Genomic DNA, 22,264 nt, shown 5'->3' with positions numbered 1-22,264 from the left:
CTGTGTGTCTCCTACAGATGGGCCCAGTAACAGAGATACCCCAGAGAGATGTCCCCGTCCTCTGTATTCCCAGGATTGTACAGAGGAGAATCACAGGACCCCACAGGAGGATCAGGTAGGTGGGATTTAGGGTCTCCCCAATATACCAAAGTGACTGTCACTATATGATCTGTAGAGAAGCTGTGTGTTTTATACACTGATATTACACTATCAGAAATCAGACATTATTAATGTATATTGTTTTGTTGGCTATTTAGGATGACTGTCTGACTGATATAAAGGCAGAAGATACAGAGGGAGAAGAAGAGACGTATGTGACTGATATAAAGGCAGAAGATATAGAGGGAGAAGAAGAGACATATGTGACTGATATAAAGGCAGAAGATATAGAGGGAGAAGAAGAGACGTATGTGAGGGGTGATCAGCAGTGTAAGGAGGAGGAAATCCCTACAGATATCAGCACAGGTGAGTAATAAACGCTTATTACAGAAGTCACATATTCTCATTGCTCAGTCATTACAGCAATCTCTTATCCTACACCCTCCTCTGTCATAGTAACATAGTATCTGATGTTGAAAAAAGACAATTGTCCATCGAGTTTAACCTATTTGTGGTGTCCTATGCATGATGATTTGACTAAAATTTCTGACTGATGCTGCTGTCAGCCGTTGCATTTTATCCCTTTTTATAGTAACTATAATGTATGACTATGCACCATACCCCTGGATATCCTTATCCAGTAGGAATTTATCTAACCCATTCTTAAAGGTGTTGATAGATTCCGCCATTACAACTCCCTCGGGCAGGGAATTCCAAACACGTATTGTCCTTACCGTGAAAAAGCCTTTACGCCGTATTGTGCGGAATCTCCTCTCCTCTAACCTGAGCGAGTGTCCACGAGTCCTCTGTGTTGATCTAACCAAAAACAGGTCCCGTGCAAGCTCTGTGTATTGTCCCCTTATATATTTGTAGATGTTGATCATATCCCCTCTTAGTCTCCGCTTTTCCAATGTAAACATGCCTTTCCTTGTATTCCATCGTCTCCATGCCCTTAATTAGTTTGGTCGCCAGTCAGTACAGACTAATGATGGAAATGTATCTGCCCAGTGGTGTAGTCTAGGACCATCAGCCCTGTTCTCAGTTGGGTGTTTATAACACAAGGGGTGATATTCAATTGTAATATCGCGCCCGATCTCACGTCTACAGTGACAGGAGTTTGCGGGGCAATATTCAACTGTCCCCCATTCTTCGGCATATCGTGCCCATAGCAGTCTGGATTAGCTTTGTAAAGCTACTTAACCCAACTAACGTCATGGGCGCGATCACGAAAAGTTTTGCGAATTTCAGCTCGCCTCCCCCGGGGGTGGTGATCTGAAATGCTAATATTGCGTCCGTCGGCAGCAACATTTGTATCGGGTGTTTTCTGTTAAAGGCGTTTTCTTCATTAGGGTCCATAGTGATCCACAGTCCTTACATCGGGGTGTAGGTGGTAGGAGTCGACCGGGCATCACACAGTTAAGCTTTTATTTCCCAGGATGCTCCGGACCTCCTCCCCATGTACCCCGCCCCTGGCCAGTGGGCAGTTTTAGTGTTGGTGCTGGCAGAAACCGGAGCACCGGTCACACAGCGGAGAGGAATGAATGAGCAGCGCTGGGAGTCTCTCTGAGCGCTGCCGCCGCTGCTCCAACAATCCCCCGCTGGTGCCGCAACGTCAGTGAGGCTAAGAGACTGATGATTCTGGCGTGGTTACTTCCTGATCGCCGCGCTAGTACAGCATCCAGGACCCAGGACTACAGCCGGAGGACAGGTAAGGCATTCTCCGGCACGTGGGACCCACAATACATGCAGTCCGTGCTTCTGCAGGCTCTGATGTGATCCCTGGCTGCTGCTACGGGTTACACTAGACCACCAGGGCATGCATATAATACATATATAGGATAATGGAGGCCAGGGTGCCTGGTGGGTGATGTCAGCCACGGTAGGGTGTCCTCTCCCAGAGCCAGATTCCACAGCTGGGATTCCCTCTCGGCTGCCCCTCCCCCACATGCTTCCCTTATAAGAGTCTCTGAGGGACATTCCAATGGGAATGAGTGTGATGCCAGGCTCTGGGAATGCTGGGTTCTGTCTCCAGAAGTGGCCAGGTTATACATGCACTAGTCCTACCTACCACTGTGGTGTGAGGAGATGACGTCAGTGCCCATTGTAATTGTTATGTACTTGTATTGTGTGTGACTGGTGCTAGCTCTGCTGTGTGACTGCATTGTATCTATCCCTCAGTGATCGCGCTGAGCCCCAAAAAAAGTGGGTCCCAGGGACCCCTCACTTTTAAAAATTGGGGTCCTACCGGTCCTTTTCTGGGTCCCATCGGAATTAAGGTTTTTATTCATCTTAATCTTGTTTGGACACTACAAAAGTGTTGGGCTGTGTAACATGCAGGACACCCTGCACCAGAGCTGTGTAACTAGACATTTTGGTGCCCTTTGACAGAAGGTGAATTGGAGCTCCACCTCCCAGACTCAAAACTACAGGCGGTGCGCGCCAAAGGCGCGCTGCAAAAATTTAGGGGCATGGCTTCATGGGGAAGGGGCGTGGCCACATAATAGTGGCAATCCATATTACACCGCACAGTAGTGTCGCTTATACACATTGCACCAGGTAGAGCATGTTATACACACTGTGCCAGGTAGAGCATATAATACATATTGCACCAGGTAGAGCACGTTATACACATTGCAGCAGGTAGAGCACGTTACACACATTGCGCCAGGTAGAGCACGTTATACATATTGCACCAGGTAGAGCACGTTATACACATTGCACCAGGTAGAGCACGTTATACACATCGTGCCAGGTAGAGCACATTATACACATTGCAGCAGGTAGAGCACGTTATACACATTGCAGCAGGTAGAGCACGTTACACACATTGCAGCAGGTAGAGCACGTTATACACATTGCAGCAGGTAGAGCAGGTTATACACATTGCACCAGGTAGAGCACGTTATACATATTGCACCAGGTAGAGCACGTTATACACATTGCACCAGGTAGAGCACGTTATACACATTGCAGCAGGTAGAGCACGTTATACACATTGCAGCAGGTAGAGTGCGTTATACACATTGCAGCAGGCAGAGCACGTTATACACATTGCAGCAGGTAGAGCACGTTATACACATTGCAGCAGGTAGAGCACGTTATACACATTGCAGCAGGTAGAGCACATTACACACATTGCAGCAGGTAGAGCACATTACACACATTGCAGCAGGTAGAGCACGTTATACACATTGCAGCAGGTAGAGCACGTTATACACATTGCACCAGGTAGAGCACGTTATACACATTGCACCAGGTAGAGCACGTTATACACATTGCAGCAGGTACAGCACATTATACACATTGCAGCAGGTAGAGCACGTTATACACATTGCAGCAGGTAGAGCACGTTACACACATTGCAGCAGGTAGAGTGCGTTATACACATTGCAGCAGGTAGAGCACGTTATACACATTGCAGCAGGTAGAGCACGTTATACATATTGCAGCAGGTACAGCACATTATACACATTGCAGCAGGTAGAGCACGTTATACACATTGCAGCAGGTAGAGCACGTTATACACATTGCAGCAGGTAGAGCACGTTATACACATTGCAGCAGGTAGAGCACGTTATACAGATTGCACCAGGTAGAGCACGTTATACACATTGCAGCAGGTAGAGCACGTTACACACATTGCAGCAGGTAGAGTGCGTTATACACATTGCAGCAGGTAGAGCACGTTATACACATTGCAGCAGGTAGAGCACGTTATACACATTGCAGCAGGTAGAGCACGTTATACACATTGCACCAGGTAGAGCACGTTATACACATTGCAGCAGGTAGAGTGCGTTATACACATTGCAGCAGGTAGAGCACTTTATACACATTGCACCAGGTAGAGCACGTTATACACATTGCAGCAGGTAGAGCACGTTATACAGATTGCACCAGGTAGAGCACGTTATACACATTGCAGCAGGCAGAGCAGGTTATACACATTGCAGCAGGTAGAGCACGTTATACACATTGCAGCAGGTAGAGCACGTTATACACATTGCAGCAGGTAGAGCACGTTATACACATTGCACCAGGTAGAGCACGTTACACACATTGCAGCAGGTAGAGCACGTTGTACACATTGCAGCAGGTAGAGCACGTTATACACATTACACCAGGTAGAGCACGTTATACACATTGCACCAGGTAGAGCACGTTATACACATTGCGCCAGGTAGAGCACATTATACACATTGCACCAGGTAGAGTACATTATACACATTGCAGCCGGTTAGAGCACGTTATACACATTGCAGCAGGTAGAGCACGTTATACACATTGCAGCAGGTAGAGCACGTTATACACATTGCAGCAGGTAGAGCAGGTTATACACATTGCAGCAGGTAGAGCACGTTATACACATTGCAGCAGGTAGAGCACGTTATACACATTGCAGCAGGTAGAGCACGTTATACACATTGCAGCAGGTAGAGCACGTTATACACATTGCAGCAGGTAGAGCACGTTATACACATTGCAGCAGGTAGAGCACGTTATACACATTGCACCAGGTAGAGCACGTTATACACATTGCAGCAGGTAGAGCACGTTATACACATTGCAGCAGGTAGAGCACGTTATACACATTGCAGCAGGTAGAGCGGGTTATACACATTGCAGCAGGTAGAGCACGTTATACACATTGCACCAGGTAGTGCACGTTATACACATTGCAGCAGGTAGAGCGTGTTATACACATTGCAGCATGTAGAGCACGTTATACACATTGCACCAGGTAGAGCACGTTATACACATTGCAGCAGGTAGAGCATGTTATACACATTGCAGCAGGTGGAGCACGTTATACACATTGCATCAGGTAGAGCACGTTATACACATTGCAGCAGGTAGAGCACGTTATACACATTGCAGCAGGTAGAGCACTTTATACACATTGCAGCAGGTAGAGCACGTTATACACATTGCAGCAGGTAGAGCACGTTATACACATTGCAGCAGGTAGAGCACGTTATACACATTGCAGCAGGTAGAGCACGTTATACACATTGCAGCAGGTAGAGCAGGTTATACACATTGCAGCAGGTAGAGCGCGTTATACACATTGCAGCAGGTAGAGCGCGTTATACACATTGCAGCAGGGAGAGCGTGTTATACACATTGCAGCAGGTAGAGCACGTTATACACATTGCACCAGGTAGAGCACGTTGTACACATTGCAGCAGGTAGAGCACGTTATACACATTACACCAGGTAGAGCACGTTATACACATTGCACCAGGTAGAGCACGTTACACACATTGCAGCAGGTAGAGCACGTTATACACATTGCAGCAGGTAGAGCACGTTACACACATTGCAGCAGGTAGAGCGCGTTATACACATTGCAGCAGGTAGAGCACGTTATACACATTGCACCAGGTAGAGCACGTTATACACATTGCAGCAGGTAGAGCACGTTATACACATTGCACCAGGTAGAGCACGTTATACACATTGCAGCAGGTAGAGCACGTTACACACATTGCAGCAGGTGGAGCACGTTATACACATTGCAGCAGGTAGAGCACGTTATACACATTGCAGCAGGTAGAGCACGTTATACACATTGCAGCAGGTAGAACACGTTATACACATTGCAGCAGGTAGAGCACGTTATACACATTGCAGCAGGTAGAGCAGGTTATACACATTGCAGCAGGTAGAGCACGTTATACACATTGCACCAGGTAGTGCACGTTATACACATTGCAGCAGGTAGAGCGTGTTATACACATTGCAGCAGGTAGAAAACGTTATACACATTGCAGCAGGTAGAGCACGTTATACACATTGCGCCAGGCAGAGCGCGGTATACACATTGCGCCAGGTAGAGTGCGTTATACACATTGCAGCAGGTAGAGCCCGTTATACACATTGCAGCAGGTAGAGTACGTTATACACATTGCAGCTGGGAGAGCACGTTATACACATTGCGCCAGGCAGAGCATGTTATACACATTGCTCCAGGTAGAGCACGTTATACACATTGCAGCAGGTAGAGCGCATTATACACATTGCAACCACCACCTCAGATCCCCCCAGACACAGTGATCGCGGGTGTCAGCGGGGGAAGGGGGTGCCCACAGTCATCGCAGGTGTCCGTAGAGGGGGTGCCATGTGTTACACTGCATGGAGCTAGAAATTGTCCCTCTTGAACAGACTTCTGTGGCTCTGTTGTGGAACTACATGTCACACAACACCCTGAGGCGTGTAATTCTAGAATATCTAGAAAACCACAGAGCAGTGATAGAACAGAGATCACTGAGGTTGGAGTTGGTATCTTTACATTGTACATCTCACTAGGGGTGTACTACATAGTGGCTGCACTACTGTAATCGTAGGCGTGCGCAGACGCTGACATACGGGTGCCGCTCCGCCAGGTAACTGACTACGTCCTCCACCCCTTCCACTGGGACATAAGACTGCTCACCTGGGCCGCCCAGGACAGGGGAGGTGAGAGTAAACTATAATGCCGCGGAGGGGGAGAAGTCCGGAGCTGCACCTGTATGTCGGCGTCTGCGCACGCTTATGACTAATGTTTCTGGATGCCAGATGGCAATTAAAGTGTGAGCTTTGGGGGTGATATTGGATCTGACGCATCAGGAAAACTATCCACACAGACTCCCCACCCCCTGACATAGCGCTGAGCATCCAGACAGGGACGGATCAAGCCCTCAGCGGGCCCATTGCATCAAAGACAGGAGAGCCCCCCCGCCGACTATCAGTCCGTCCCCCCTCCCAGTCCCCCCGCTGCATATCTCCCGCAATGACAGGCAATGGGAGCCGTGCTGCAGAAGGGGGAGAAGATTAGACACCAGGCTGCCGAGGCATCCAGGGGGTAGGAGTTCGGCTGTGCATGCGGCTTCCTCCCCCTCCTCTCGGGCAGCACGGCCGGGGACTGAGTCCAGCGTCTGCCGCCAGCAGCATCTCTCCTGGCAGCAGCGAAGGCTGGAGATTGCTTGACCGTGCTGCCCGAGAGGAGGGGGGAGGAAGCCGCATGCACAGTCGCACTCCTACCCCGGCAGCGCGGATCCCTCCTGCCCCGGAGTTGCAGAGCTCTGGCGCCCCCCCCCCCCTTCAAGCCACCGGAACGCCGCCCCCCCCCCCCCCCCCCCCCCCTTCCACCCGCAGGAAAACTATGTACACAGCCCCCCCCCGGAGCACTGAGCATCTGGACTCCTCCCAGTCAGTGACACGGACCACACAGACTCCTGCCGCTGAGTAAGCTCCCTGCTGCGGGAGGACTTGGTCCCCGCCACCGCCACACAAAGTTCTGCCGGCGCTCCCTTTAACAGTCAGCGCACACACTCACCCCTGCTGCCACGCCAGGACATAACCAGAGAGCATCTGATTGGCTGTAGCAGAGCGCGTCCTCAGGGACCCGCCCACTTTTAAAATGTGAGTCCCTGATCATCAAAACAGGGTAAAATACACGCTATAGCGCGTTTTTGCGAACACTGATATTCCCTTAAATGTGAGTGCAGGTGTTCTGGGCTGTGTGACTGCATTGTATATATCCCTTACATGTGAGTGCAGGTGTTCCGGGCTGTGTGACTGCATTGTATCTATCCCTTACATGTGAGTGCAGGTGTTCCGGGCTGTGTGACTGCATTGTATCTATCCCTTACATGTGAGTGCAGGTGTTCCGGGCTGTGTGACTGCATTGTATCTATCCCTTACATGTGAGTACAGGTGTTCCGGCTGTGTGACTGCATTGTATCTGTCCCTTACATGTGAGTGCAGGTGTTCCGGGCTGTGTGACTGCATTGTATCTATCCCTTACATGTGAGTGCAGGTGTTCCGGGCTGTGTGACTGCATTGTATCTGTCCCTTACATGTGAGTACAGGTGTTCCGGGCTGTGTGACTGCATTGTATCTGTTTCTTACATGTGAGTGCAGGTGTTCCGGGCTGTGTGACTGTATTGTATCTGTCCCTTACATGTGAGTACAGGTGTGTGACTGCATTGTATCTATCCCTTACATGTGAGTGCAGGTGTTCCGGGCTGTGTGACTGCATTGTATCTATCCCTTACATGTGAGTACAGTTTTCCGGGCTGTGTGACTGCATTGTATCTATCCCTTACATGTGAGTGCAGGTGTTCCGGGCTGTGTGACTGCATTGTATCTTTCCCTTACATGTGAGTACAGGTGTGTGACTGCATTGTATCTATCCCTTACATGTGAGTGCAGGTGTTCCGGGCTGTATGACTGCATTGTATCTATCCCTTACATGTGACTGCAGGTGTTCCGGGCTGTGTGACTGCATTGTATCTATCCCTTACATGTGAGTGCAGGTGTTCCGGGCTGTGTGACTGCATTGTATCTGTCCCTTACATGTGACTGCAGGTGTTCCGGGCTGTGTGACTGCATTGTATCTGTCCCTTACATGTGAGTGCAGGTGTTCCGGGCTGTGTGACTGCATTGTATCTGTCCCTTACATGTGAGTGCGGGTGTTCCGGGCTGTGTGACTGCATTGTATCTATCCCTTACATGTGAGTACGGGTGTTCCGGGCTGTGTGACTGCATTGTATCTATCCCTTACATGTGAGTGCGGGTGTTCCGGGCTGTGTGACTGCATTGTATCTATCCCTTACATGTGAGTGCGGGTGTTCCGGGCTGTGTGACTGCATTGTATCTGTCCCTTACATGTGAGTGCAGGTGTTCCGGGCTGTGTGACTGCATTGTATCTGTCCCTTACATGTGAGTGCAGGTGTTCCGGGCTGTGTGACTGCATTGTATCTATCTCTTACATGTGAGTGCAGGTGTTCCGGGCTGTGTGACTGCATTGTATCTATCCCTTACATGTGAGTGCAGGTGTTCCGGGCTGTGTGACTGCATTGTATCTATCCCTTACATGTGAGTGCAGGTGTTCCGGGCTGTGTGACTGCATTGTAGCTATCCCTTACATGTGAGTGCAGGTGTTCCGAGCTGTGTGACTGCATTGTATCTATCCCTTACATGTGAGTGCAGGTGTTCCGGGCTGTGTGACTGCATTGCATCTATCCCTTACATGTGAGTACAGGTGTTCCGGGCTGTGTGACTGCATTGTATCTATCTCTTACATGTGAGTGCAGGTGTTCCGGGCTGTGTGACTGCATTGTATCTATCCCTTACATGTGAGTGCAGGTGTTCCGGGCTGTGTGACTGCATTGTATCTATCCCTTACATGTGAGTGCAGGTGTTCCGGGCTGTGTGACTGCATTGCATCTATCCCTTACATGTGAGTACAGGTGTTCCGGGCTGTGTGACTGCATTGTATCTGTCCCTTACATGTGAGTGCAGGTGTGTGACTGCATTGTATCTATCCCTTACATGTGAGTACAGGTGTTCCGGGCTGTGTGACTGCATTGTATCTATCCCTTACATGTGAGTGCAGGTGTTCCGGGCTGTGTGACTGCATTGTATCTATCCCTTACATGTGAGTGCAGGTGTTCCGGCTGTGTGACTGCATTGTATCTGTCCCTTACATGTGACTGCAGGTGTTCCGGGCTGTGTGACTGCATTGTATCTATCCCTTACATGTGAGTACAGGTGTTCCGGGCTGTGTGACTGCATTGTATCTATCTCTTACATGTGAGTACAGGTGTTCCGGGCTGTGTGACTGCATTGTATCTGTCCCTTACATGTGAGTGCAGGTGTTCCGGGCCGTGTGACTGCATTGTATCTATCCCTTACATGTGAGTGCAGGTGTTCCGGGCTGTGTGACTGCATTGTATCTATCCCTTACATGTGAGTGCAGGTGTTCCGGGCTGTGTGACTGCATTGTATCTATCCCTTACATGTGAGTGCAGGTGTTCCGGGCTGTGTGACTGCATTGTAGCTATCCCTTACATGTGAGTGCAGGTGTTCCGAGCTGTGTGACTGCATTGTATCTATCCCTTACATGTGAGTGCAGGTGTTCCGGGCTGTGTGACTGCATTGCATCTATCCCTTACATGTGAGTACAGGTGTTCCGGGCTGTGTGACTGCATTGTATCTATCTCTTACATGTGAGTACAGGTGTTCCGGGCTGTGTGACTGCATTGTATCTATCCCTTACATGTGAGTGCAGGTGTTCCGGGCTGTGTGACTGCATTGCATCTATCCCTTACATGTGAGTACAGGTGTTGCGGGCTGTGTGACTGCATTGTATCTGTCTCTTACATGTGAGTGCAGGTGTTCCGGGCTGTGTGACTGCATTGTATCTGTCCCTTACATGTGAGTGCAGGTGTTCCGGGCTGTGTGACTGCATTGTATCTATCTCTTACATGTGAGTGCAGGTGTTCCGGGCTGTGTGACTGCATTGTATCTATCCCTTACATGTGAGTGCAGGTGTTCCGGGCTGTGTGACTGCATTGCATCTATCCCTTACATGTGAGTACAGGTGTTCCGGGCTGTGTGACTGCATTGTATCTATCCCTTACATGTGAGTACAGGTGTTCCGGGCTGTGTGACTGCATTGTATCTGTCCCTTACATGTGAGTGCAGGTGTGTGACTGCATTGTATCTATCCCTTACATGTGAGTACAGGTGTTCCGGGCTGTGTGACTGCATTGTATCTATCCCTTACATGTGAGTGCAGGTGTTCCGGGCTGTGTGACTGCATTGTATCTATCCCTTACATGTGAGTGCAGGTGTTCCGGCTGTGTGACTGCATTGTATCTGTCCCTTACATGTGACTGCAGGTGTTCCGGGCTGTGTGACTGCATTGTATCTATCCCTTACATGTGAGTACAGGTGTTCCGGGCTGTGTGACTGCATTGTATCTATCTCTTACATGTGAGTACAGGTGTTCCGGGCTGTGTGACTGCATTGTATCTGTCCCTTACATGTGAGTGCAGGTGTTCCGGGCCGTGTGACTGCATTGTATCTATCCCTTACATGTGAGTGCAGGTGTTCCGGGCTGTGTGACTGCATTGTAGCTATCCCTTACATGTGAGTGCAGGTGTTCCGGGCAGTGTGACTGCATTGTATCTATCCCTTACATGTGAGTGCAGGTGTTCCGGGCTGTGTGACTGCATTGTATCTATCCCTTACATGTGAGTGCAGGTGTTCCGGGCTGTGTGACTGCATTGCATCTATCCCTTACATGTGAGTGCAGGTGTTCCGGGCTGTGTGACTGCATTGCATCTATCCCTTACATGTGAGTACAGGTGTTCCGGGCTGTGTGACTGCATTGTATCTATCTCTTACATGTGAGTGCAGGTGTTCCGGGCTGTGTGACTGCATTGCATCTATCCCTTACATGTGAGTGCAGGTGTTCCGGGCTGTGTGACTGCATTGTATCTATCTCTTACATGTGAGTGCAGGTGTTCCGAGCTGTGTGACTGCATTGCATCTATCCCTTACATGTGAGTGCAGGTGTTCCGGGCTGTGTGACTGCATTGCATCTATCCCTTACATGTGAGTACAGGTGTTCCGGGCTGTGTGACTGCATTGTATCTATCTCTTACATGTGAGTGCAGGTGTTCCGGGCTGTGTGACTGCATTGTATCTATCCCTTACATGTGAGTGCAGGTGTTCCGGGCTGTGTGACTGCATTGTATCTATCCCTTACATGTGAGTGCAGGTGTTCCGGGCTGTGTGACTGCATTGTATCTGTCTCTTACATGTGAGTGCAGGTGTTCCGGGCTGTGTGACTGCATTGTATCTGTCCCTTACATGTGAGTGCAGGTGTTCCGGGCTGTGTGACTGCATTGTATCTATCTCTTACATGTGAGTGCAGGTGTTCCGGGCTGTGTGACTGCATTGTATCTATCCCTTACATGTGAGTGCAGGTGTTCCGGGCTGTGTGACTGCATTGTATCTATCCCTTACATGTGAGTGCAGGTGTTCCGGGCTGTGTGACTGCATTGCATCTATCCCTTACATGTGAGTACAGGTGTTCCGGGCTGTGTGACTGCATTGTATCTATCCCTTACATGTGAGTACAGGTGTTCCGGGCTGTGTGACTGCATTGTATCTATCCCTTACATGTGAGTGCAGGTGTTCCGGGCTGTGTGATTGCATTGTATCTATCCCTTACATGTGAGTACAGGTGTTCCGGGCTGTGTGACTGCATTGTATCTATCCCTTACATGTGAGTGCAGGTGTTCCGGGCTGTGTGACTGCATTGTATCTATCCCTTACATGTGAGTGCAGGTGTTCCGGCTGTGTGACTGCATTGTATCTGTCCCTTACATGTGACTGCAGGTGTTCCGGGCTGTGTGACTGCATTGTATCTATCCCTTACATGTGAGTGCAGGTGTTCCGGGCTGTGTGACTGCATTGTATCTATCTCTTACATGTGAGTACAGGTGTTCCGGGCTGTGTGACGGCATTGTATCTGTCCCTTACATGTGAGTGCAGGTGTTCCGGGCCGTGTGACTGCATTGTATCTATCCCTTACATGTGAGTGCAGGTGTTCCGGGCCGTGTGACTGCATTGTATCTATCCCTTACATGTGAGTGCAGGTGTTCCAGGCTGTGTGACTGCATTGTATCTATCCCTTACATGTGAGTGCAGGTGTTCCGGGCTGTGTGACTGCATTGTATCTATCCCTTACATGTTAGTGCAGGTGTTCCGGGCTGTGTGACTGCATTGTATCTATCCCTTACATGTGAGTGCAGGTGTTCTGGGCTGTGTGACTGCATTGTATCTATCTCTTACATGTGAGTACAGGTGTTCCGGGCTGTGTGACTGCATTGTATCTATCCCTTACATGTGAGTGCGGGTGTTCCGGGCTGTGTGACTGCATTGTATCTATCCCTTACATGTGAGTGCAGGTGTTCCGGGCTGTGTGACTGCATTGTATCTATCCCTTACATGTGAGTACAGGTGTTCCGGGCTGTGTGACTGCATTGTATCTATCCCTTACATGTGAGTGCAGGTGTTCCGGGCTGTGTGACTGCATTGTATCTATCCCTTACATGTGAGTACAGGTGTTCCGGGCTGTGTGACTGCATTGTATCTATCCCTTACATGTGAGTACAGGTGTTCCGGGCTGTGTGACTGCATTGTATCTATCCCTTACATGTGAGTGCAGGTGTTCCGGGCTGTGTGACTGCATTGTATCTGTCCCTTACATGTGAGTGCAGGTGTTCTGGGCTGTGTGACTACATTGTATCTATCCCTTACATGTGAGTGCAGGTGTTCTGGGCTGTGTGACTACATTGTATCTATCCCTTACATGTGAGTACGGGTGTTCCGGGCTGTGGTACTTCACAATGACTTTGTGATTTGTGGAGGCCGTCACATCTGCAGTTGCTAGAGCTGGACATTGTGTGTGCTTAGCTTCTGGTCTTCCAAAGTGTAAGAAATAGGATATAGCACCTGTGCTGGTTCCATGTAAGGCCTGTGCGGCAGCATTATCTTCACAGGACCTTTTGCAGGAACATTTGTGATAAATGCTGTGTGCCAAACCTACAACGGCTGCTCCAACCAGGCCCTGTGCAGGAACCACCCTGGGTGGCTTCTTTTGCACAGGTGGAGCGATTGGTGCCTCCTGCTTTGCTGCCTAATGTGGGGTTTCTGCAGCAATTGCCCCATGCATTGCATTCCCCGGGGTATTCTCCGTGGATGAACTTATTGACCTACTCAGACCACACGTCGGCCACCTCTCAGCAGTTGCTGCAGCAGACCGTCCTCAGATGAGTATGGCACATAAGCGCTCTCTGTTATCCTTACAGTCTAGACAGTGGTCAGACTCTGGAGTCCTCAGAGGAAGAGTTGGACACCTCTCTCTCTGTTTTCCTTACAGTCTACACAGTGGTCAGACTCTGGAGTCCTCAGAGGAAGAGTTGGACACCTCTCTCTCTCTCTTCTCTCTCTCTCTCTCTCTGTTATCCTTACGTCTACACAGTGGTCAGACTCTGGAGTCCTCAGAGGAAGAGTTGGACACCTCTCTCTCTGTTTTCCTTACAGTCTACACAGTGGTCAGACTCTGGAGTCCTCAGAGGAAGAGTTGGACACCTCTCTCTCTCTCTCTCTCTCTCTCTCTCTCTCTCTCTCTCTCTCTCTCTCTCTGTTATCCTTACAGTCTACACAGTGGTCAGACTCTGGAGTCCTCAGAGGAAGAGTTGGACACCTCTCTCTCTGTTTTCCTTACAGTCTACACAGTGGAAAAAGGTTAATTTGGTGCCGCACAGGACTAAATTCAATCTTTTTTTTTATACGGGCTCTTTAACAAATTTGTCCCTTGTGACCAACAGTGCATTTACATAAGAGATGCCTGTAAATGGTATTCAAGGATTTATTATTGTTGGTGGTGCACCCAGAGTCTGATCTCAGACTAAAATTAGCAGTTCACCTGCCACAAAGATACCAGGATACATCCATCACAATTGGCATCAGACAATGAACCTATATTTCTTATCTATTCAGAAAAATTGTTGTCATATCAAATGCCATTGTGACCTACATTAGAAATCTTTTTCTAATATGTAGAAAATAATCATTTATATTTTCATCTAAGGTGTCACTGTCACCTCAAACTGTTACACCAATTAAGAGTGCTTCATTCTTATCTGTAATTTTTTCACTCTCGGATTCCGACGATAAAAGGAGAGAGAGGTCCAGATTCATTCTCTTTGTGTCCTCCTCTCCTAGGATTATATATATATATATATATATATGTGTGTCTGTCCATGTGTTACTCTCTTATCCTAAATCTAATTAAAAGTTAAGTTTTATTTAAGCGTGCCCCAACACAGAGTCTTTCTTTTTTCTTCAAACATTACAGTCTACACAGTGGTCAGACTCTGGAGTCCTCAGAGGAAGAGTTGGACACCTCTCTCTCTCTCTCTGTTATCCTTACAGTCTACACAGTGGTCAGACTCTGGAGTCCTCAGAGGAAGAGTTGGACACCTCTCTCTCTCTCTCTCTGTTACCCTTACAGTCTACACAGTGGTCAGACTCTGGAGTCCTCAGAGGAAGAGTTGGACACCTCTCTCTCTCTCTCTCTCTCTCTCTCTCTCTCTCTCTCTCTCTCTCTCTGTGTTATCCTTACAGTCTACACAGTGGCCAGACTCTGGAGTCCTCAGAGGAAGAGTTGGACACCTCTCTCTTTCTCTTTCTCTCTCTCTCTCTCTCTCTCTCTGTTATCCTTACAGTCTACACAGTGGCCAGACTCTGGAGTCCTCAGAGGAAGAGTTGGACACCTCTCTCTTTCTCTTTCTCTCTCTCTCTCTCTCTCTCTGTTATCCTTACAGTCTACACAGTGGTTAGACTCTGGAGTCCTCAGAGGAAGAGTTGGACACCTCTCTCTCTCTGGCTCTTTGTCGGGTGAGGAGGATCATCTTTAAGCGTCAGAAGGTGGTTAAGGCTGAGTTCCCTCACTGAGTATCATGCTGAACTCCTTCAGGAAGCTTGGAATGCTCCTAGTAAGAAGGTCCTGGTGCCTAAGAGCATCTCGTTACCCTTTACCACAAGGAGAGTGTGCTAAATGGGAAATTCCCCCTCGTGTGGATGTTCACGTGGCACGCCTGGTGCACTCCTCCACATTAATTGTGCTGATGCACTAGAGGACAGTCTGAAGTTAGATGGTTCCATAGACCAGCTGTCTCTTATTGCTAACCTCAAGAAATCAGCCCGATATATAGAAGAGGCATCCTGGGATACGAGTCTGTTGGCTTCCAGGGCCTCGACTACTTCAGTGGTAGCTCGCTGTGTACTCTGGCTACACTCCTGGATGGCGGATTCAGAGTCTAAAAGGGCGTTGGAAGTTCTGCCTTTCGCTGGAAACATTCTGTTTGGTGCAGAATTGGATAATATTGTGTCTACACTGTCAGCTTCTAAATCTGCTTTTTTGCCGTCAGCATCTAACCCGAAGGCTGGGATGTCTTTCTTTTGGAATTTTCGGTTTCAAGGCAAAGTGAAAGGGCAGGCTTTTCCATGGTAGGTTGTCTCCAGCAAGGCAGCTAAGTCGCAGACTAAGTAAACCTGGATGGCCAGATTCCCCGAACCCCAAGCAGAGGGGTAAGCCCTCCACCTGACGAGGCGGGCCTACTCCTGTGGGACCCCAGGGTGGCAGGCATACTTCTGCGATTCGCAGTCTCATAGCTCCAGTCAACTATAGACGCCTGGGTGCGAGAAGTGGCCTCACGGGTATCCCCTCTCATTTGTGAGACCGCCACCCCAGCAGTTTTTTTGCACGACTCCTCCATTGGATCAAGGCGCAGCCATGGCGCTCCAAGGAGCTGTTAATTTTTTACTGAACGTAGGGGTTATTATCCCTGTTTCTCAAGAACAACAGAGGAAGGGTTTTCACTACCCCCATTTCCTGATTCAGTAACCCAATGGGACCTATCGGCCTATCCTCAATCTGAAATCTCTTAACAAGTTTTTACGGGTGCCCAGATTCTGTATTTAAACAATACGGTCTATTGCTCTGATGTCAGAGCCAGGGGACTTTATGGTATCCCTGGATACTCAGGATGCCTACCTACATGTTCCTATAGAACCTACTCATCAGAGATTCCTCCGCTTTGCTGTTCTGCCACAGTATTACCAGTTTCAGGCACTACCCTTTGGGCTGGCTACGGCTCCATGGGTATTTACCAAGCTGATGGCGGTGATTGGTGCTCAGCTGCGTCGTCAAGGGATCAGTGTGCTCCCATATTTGGACGACTTGTTGCTCCTGGCACAATCTGAGGAAGTTTTGCACTGCTATCTTCAAATAACCATTGCCTTTCTACAGACCCACGGGTGGCTGATCAATTGGCAAAAGCCCTTCCTTGTCCCTTCACAACAGATGTTGCATCTAGGGGCTCTCCTGGATTTGTGGGAACAGAGGCTCTTCCTGCCAGTGGACAAAGTTACCAAACTGCAGTCAATGGTCCACAACTTACTGCACAATCTCCGGGTGTCCATACATTCCGCAATGCAGGTTCTGGGGTCCTTGGTCTCCACCTTCGATATGGTGGAGTATGCTCAGTTTCACTCCAGGCCCCTACAACATATGATCCTTTCCAGGTGGAACAGGCAGTATCGTTGGATCAGGGCTGAGAAGATGGTACTATCTCTGGAGGTACATCTGTCTCTCACCTGGTGGCTAGAGATGTCACACTTGGACAAAGGATGTCCTTTTATGGATTCTGGATTGGGTGGTCCTCACGTCTTTCTGGGTCGGTGGTCTCCAGACGAAAGTTGCTTGCCAATCAATGTCCTAGAACTTCGGGCAGTCTACAGAGCTTTCGTTCAGGCTCAGGATCTCCTCCAAGGCAGGCCTGTTCAGATTTAGTCCGACAATGCCACTGCAGTTGCCTATCTAAACCACCAAGGGGGCACTCACAGCCATCTGGCTATGGCAGTGGTGGAGCGCATGCTCCAGTGGGCCGAAACTCGCCTTCCGGCCATCTCGGCTGTGTTTCTGCCAGGAATCCTCAACTGGGGAGCAGACTTCCTCAGTCGGCAGGATGTCCACAGCGGCGAATGGTCTCTGCACCCTGAAGTGTTCCAGAACCTGGTAAACAGATGGGGTCTGCCGGATGTAGACCTGATGGACTCGCATCACAATCACAAGGTCCAAATCTATAGATCCAGGACCAAAGATCCGCAGGCAGCTTTCGTGGACATTTTAGCAGTACGGTGGACCTTCCTTCAGAGATACCTGTTTTCTCCAGTATCGCTGTTACCCAGATTTCTTTGCAAGTTTAAACAGGAAGGAGGCCCCATTATACTGATTACTCTGTATGGCCCAGGCACCATTGGTTCGCCGATCTCCAAAATCTGTCCATAGACATGCCATTCCTACTGCCACAGCGAGCAGACTTGTTGTCTCGGGGTCCCTGTCTGCATTGGAACCTGGCTCCACTGTCTTTGACGGCTTTGCTCTCGAGTCATCAGTTTTTAGAGCGAATGGGTTCTCGGATGCAGTGATATAGAAAATCTGTGTCTTCAACCCACATCTATTACCAGATTTGGCACGCTGATTTTCAGTGGTGTGCGCCTAGGCGCTATGACCCTCCTACCTTTTTAGGGTCTCCAGGGTACTGGCCTTTCTACAAGCAGGGTTAGACCTTGGTCTTTGCCTAGCATTCCTGAAAGTACACGTTTCTGCACGATCAGTGTGGTTTCAATGACAGATCGCTCCACTACAAGATGGGCGTACCTTTTTCAAGGAATACTCCATATCCAGCCTCCCTTTGTACATCCAGTGGCTCCTGGGATATATCCCTAGTCCTGCAAGCTCTTAAGACTTCCCCATTTGAGCCTTTAGAGTCAGTGGACCTTAAGTGGCTGGCTGTAAAGGTGTTATTTCTCCTGGCTATTACCTCTGCAAGAAGAGTGTCTGATTTAGGAGTGCTTTCCTGTCCTCCTTCGTTTCTGACCTTCCATCAAGATAGGGCAGTTCTCCGGACCAAGGTGGGTCACCTTCCTAAGATGGTGTCCAAGTTTCATCTAAATACAGAGATATTGGTTCCAGCCTTTTAGTCCTGTTATTGGTGAGGCCTTATTGGATGCGGTTCGTGCACTAAGGATTTATGTGGAAAGTACCAGAGTGATCAGGAAAACGGATTCTCTATCTGTCCTGTATGGATTCTATAAGCAAGGCTGGCCAGCTAGTAAACAAACGCTGTCCAGGTGGCTTTGCATGACTATTGCAGAGGCTTACATTCGAGCTGATCTTCCTGTTCCGGTCTCTGCTCATTCGATACATTCAGCAGGTCCCTCATGGGTGGCTCTCTGAGGTGCTACTGCTGAACAACTCTGCAAGGCAGCTACGTTGTCTTCTATTAACACGTTCCTGAGGTTTTTATGCCTTTTGATACCTTTACCTCTCGGGAAGCTTCCTTAGGACGTTGGATTCTCCTGTCTACTCAGGAGCGTCCCCACCCTTAGGGGAAACTGCTTTAGGACATCCCCTATGTAAGGACTGTGGATCACTATGGATCCCGATGAAGAAAATAAGAGTTATGTTAGACTTATCATGGTGAACTCTTTTTCTTTAAGGTCCATAGGATCCAGAGGGTGCCCACCAAGACACACCTGTCTTGGGGAAATACTTTTCTCTTACGTCCTAGAGGATGCTGGGGTCCACATTAGTACCATGGGGGTATAGATGGGTCCACTAGGAGCCATGGGCATTTTAAGAAATTAATAGTGTGGGCTGGCTCCTCCCTCTATGCCCCTCCTACCGGACTCAGTTTAGAAAATGTGCCTTGAGGAGCCGGTCACGCTTTGGAGAGCTCCTGAAGAGTTTTCCATTTTTTTAATTTAATGTTTGTTATTCTCAGTCAGGTCTGTTTAGGCAGCAGACTGACTTCTTCGTGGCACTTAGGGGGGAGAACGGCCCAAATTCCTAGAGAGTTAATGGTCCCGTTTCTCAGCTGTCAGGACACTGAGCTCCTGAGGGAGCCATTTGCAAGCCACACCACGGCACAGCGTACCCTCCCGCAGCATTCCGCCACCCCTAACAGAGCCTGAAGACAGAAGAGTGGTGATTACAGCGCGGGCGTCCCGGTTAGTGGGTCGCCGGTAGGAATGGCGGCACAAGGCTAGGAGCGCAGCTCTTCATGCAGGCTGTGCTCCAGGGAGGCTCAGAAGGACGCACGCTGCAGCGGGTCCCACTGAGAGGGCCGCACTGAGACGCCTATAATATCCACACTGGCCACACTGTGCTAACAGGGATTTTAATCACTTGGTTAGACATTTAGTTCCTTAGGCCAGTATAAAAAATGCGGGAAGCTGTCGCCATTACAGGGGGCGGGGCTTCACCCAGAGCGGATCCTACAGCTCTCCAGCACCATTTTACCTCTGCAGCTCATACAGGAAGCATTCACAGGGAAGCGCTGCTCCTCCACAAGGACTCCAGGTCCCCTCAGCGGTACCAGGGGGTCTCAGTGAAAGGGGGGGGGTGTAAATTTATAAAACTCTACTAAAGTGCTTGTTATTGCGACCCAGCTCAGTTTAACTTTGCTAAAGGGGCGCTGTGTGGCTGGCTCTGATTTCTGAGGACCCTGCCTACATATACTGTGTTTCACCTGGTGTGTGTGTGTGTGTGTGTGTGTGTGTGTGTCCCTTTCACAATCATGTCCATGGACTGTGTCTCTTGTACTGCAGAATGTCTCTAATCCCCTGGGGACTCACTACCCTGCACCCAAGATTGTGCTCCCTCTCAAGCTAGTGGGGCTGAACCCCCGTGGTTGGCTTCCATTAAAGGGATGATTTCTAATATTTGCACTAAGCTATCTCATAATGAAAGGGAGACACAATTCTTAAGGCAGTCTATGGATGACCTGATCAACAAAGATTCAGCTCCCATACCTGTGTCTCAATCCCTCGCCATTTGCCCACAAAAGCGTACTCTGGCCCAAGTCATGCAGGGTGACACTGATCCGGATCCGGATGATATGGATGCCAGTGGAGGGGTGTGCTGTCCTGGCACAGGGTATCCAGGCCCTCATAGAGGCGGTTAGAACTGTCTTACATATTCCTGTCAGGGCAGAGGAAGTAATTGAGGAATCTTACTTTAATACAAAAAAGAAATCCTCAGCTACTTTTCCGGCTTCAAATTAGTCAAATGTCCTCTTTGAAGAAGCTTGGGTGAACCCTGACCAAAAATTTCAGATCCCAAAAAGGTTAATTTCTTCCTTCCCCTTTACTTTGGAGGATAGAAAAAAATGGGAAAACCCACCAATAGTGGACGCATCTGTGCCCAGGTTGTTGTGAAAGATAGTCTTACAGGTTCCCGGGGCGGTGTCCTTAAAGGACGCGGCTGACTGTAAGAGTGAGACCACTCTCAAATCTATATACTTGTCGGCTGGGGTAGCCCAGAGACCCAATATTGCTTGTGCATGGATCACTAGGGCAATTGCAAGATGGTCTGATAATCTAATTGAAGATATAGATTCACTAACCAGGGATGACATTAACTCCTACAGCACATCCAAGATGCTGCCAACTTTATGGTGGAGGCCATAAAAGAAATTGGTTTACTCAATGCATGCACCACTGCCATGGTAGTGTCAGCACGCAGGGGCTTGTGGCTACACTAGTGGACTGCGGATGCGGATTCCAGAAAAGGCGTGGAGAGCCTACCATTCACGGGCGAAGCTCTGCTTGGAGATGAACTAGATACTTGGATATCTAAGGCCACTGCGGGTAAGTCTACATACCTTCCTTCTGCAGCGACCCTCTGCTCTGACTTTGCAGTCCTTTCGGATGGCTAAATTTAAAAACAAGTTCAAGGATTCTTTTACAGCCTTCAGAGGCGGTAAAGGTAAACCCAGAATAGCCGTAGCTGCAGGTTCTCAGGAACAGACCTCTGGTTCTGCTTCCTCAAAGCCTTCAGCATCACAGTGGACCACACTGCCTAGAAGACAGGCAGGTGGGAGCCCGGATACGTTATTTCAGTCACATCTGGGCAACGTCATGCCTAGATACCTAGGTGAAATATCTTATCGCACAGGGATAAATACTGGAATTTCAAGAACTCTCACCTCCCAGATTCTTCAAATCCGGTTTACCAGCTTCTCCAGAAGCAACCTTGACCTTACAGGCAGCAATTCAACAACTGGTACAGGCTCAGGCCATTGTTCCAGTTCCACCTCACCTACAAAATAAGGGTTATGATTCCAAACTGTTTGTAGTGCCGAAACCAGACGGTTTGGTATGACCTATTTTAAACCTCAAGTCTCTGAACCCATATTTAAAGGTGTTTAAATTGAAGATGGAGTCTGTAAGAGTGGTGATCTCAGGTCTGGAGGATGGGGATTTCCGGATGTCTCTGGACATCAAGGATGCGTACCTTCATGTCCCGACTTGGCCGCCTCATCAGGCTTATCTCAGGTTTGCGTTACAGGAATGCCACTACCAGTTCCAGGCACTGCCATTTGGACTCTCCACGGCGCCACGGGTGTTAACCAAGGTAATAGCAGAGTTGATGTTGCTCCTCCGCTTGCGGGGAGTGAACATAATACCGTACCTTGATGACCTACTAATCAAAGCACCATCCAGGGAGAAGTTGTTACACAGCATTGCCCTCTCAACGATGTTACTCCAGGATCACGGGTGGATTCTAAGCCTGCCTAAATCTCACCTGGAACCAACACGGAGGCTTTCGTTCCTCGGAATGATACTGGATACGGATGCGCGGAGTGTATTCCTCCCAATGGAAAAGGCATTGGTGATCCAGTTGATGGTACGGGACGTTCTAAAGCCGACCCGAATTTTGGTGCACCTGTGCATTCGCCTCTTGGGG

General features: G+C 49.1%; 1 protein-coding gene across 2 annotated transcripts in view; it reads left to right on the top strand.

Annotated features, from left to right (window-relative positions):
* The first annotated feature begins 22 nt into the window (after positions 1 to 22).
* The window catches only part of LOC134984248 (gastrula zinc finger protein XlCGF26.1-like), a 43,744-nt gene continuing 21,502 nt past the window's right edge, over positions 23 to 22,264 (top strand). For both annotated transcript variants that reach the window (XM_063949873.1, XM_063949872.1), the window contains exons 1-2: positions 23 to 115; positions 258 to 465. The gene's annotated coding sequence lies outside the window, so the exon portion shown is untranslated. The remainder of the gene's footprint in view (positions 116 to 257; positions 466 to 22,264) is intronic.

Source organism: Pseudophryne corroboree (genome assembly GCF_028390025.1).
Source record: "Pseudophryne corroboree isolate aPseCor3 chromosome 3 unlocalized genomic scaffold, aPseCor3.hap2 SUPER_3_unloc_43, whole genome shotgun sequence".
Classification (NCBI taxonomy): domain Eukaryota; kingdom Metazoa; phylum Chordata; class Amphibia; order Anura; family Myobatrachidae; genus Pseudophryne; species Pseudophryne corroboree.
The sequence above is the reverse complement of the archived record's forward strand: the minus strand, read 5'-3'. Positions and strand labels throughout refer to the sequence as shown.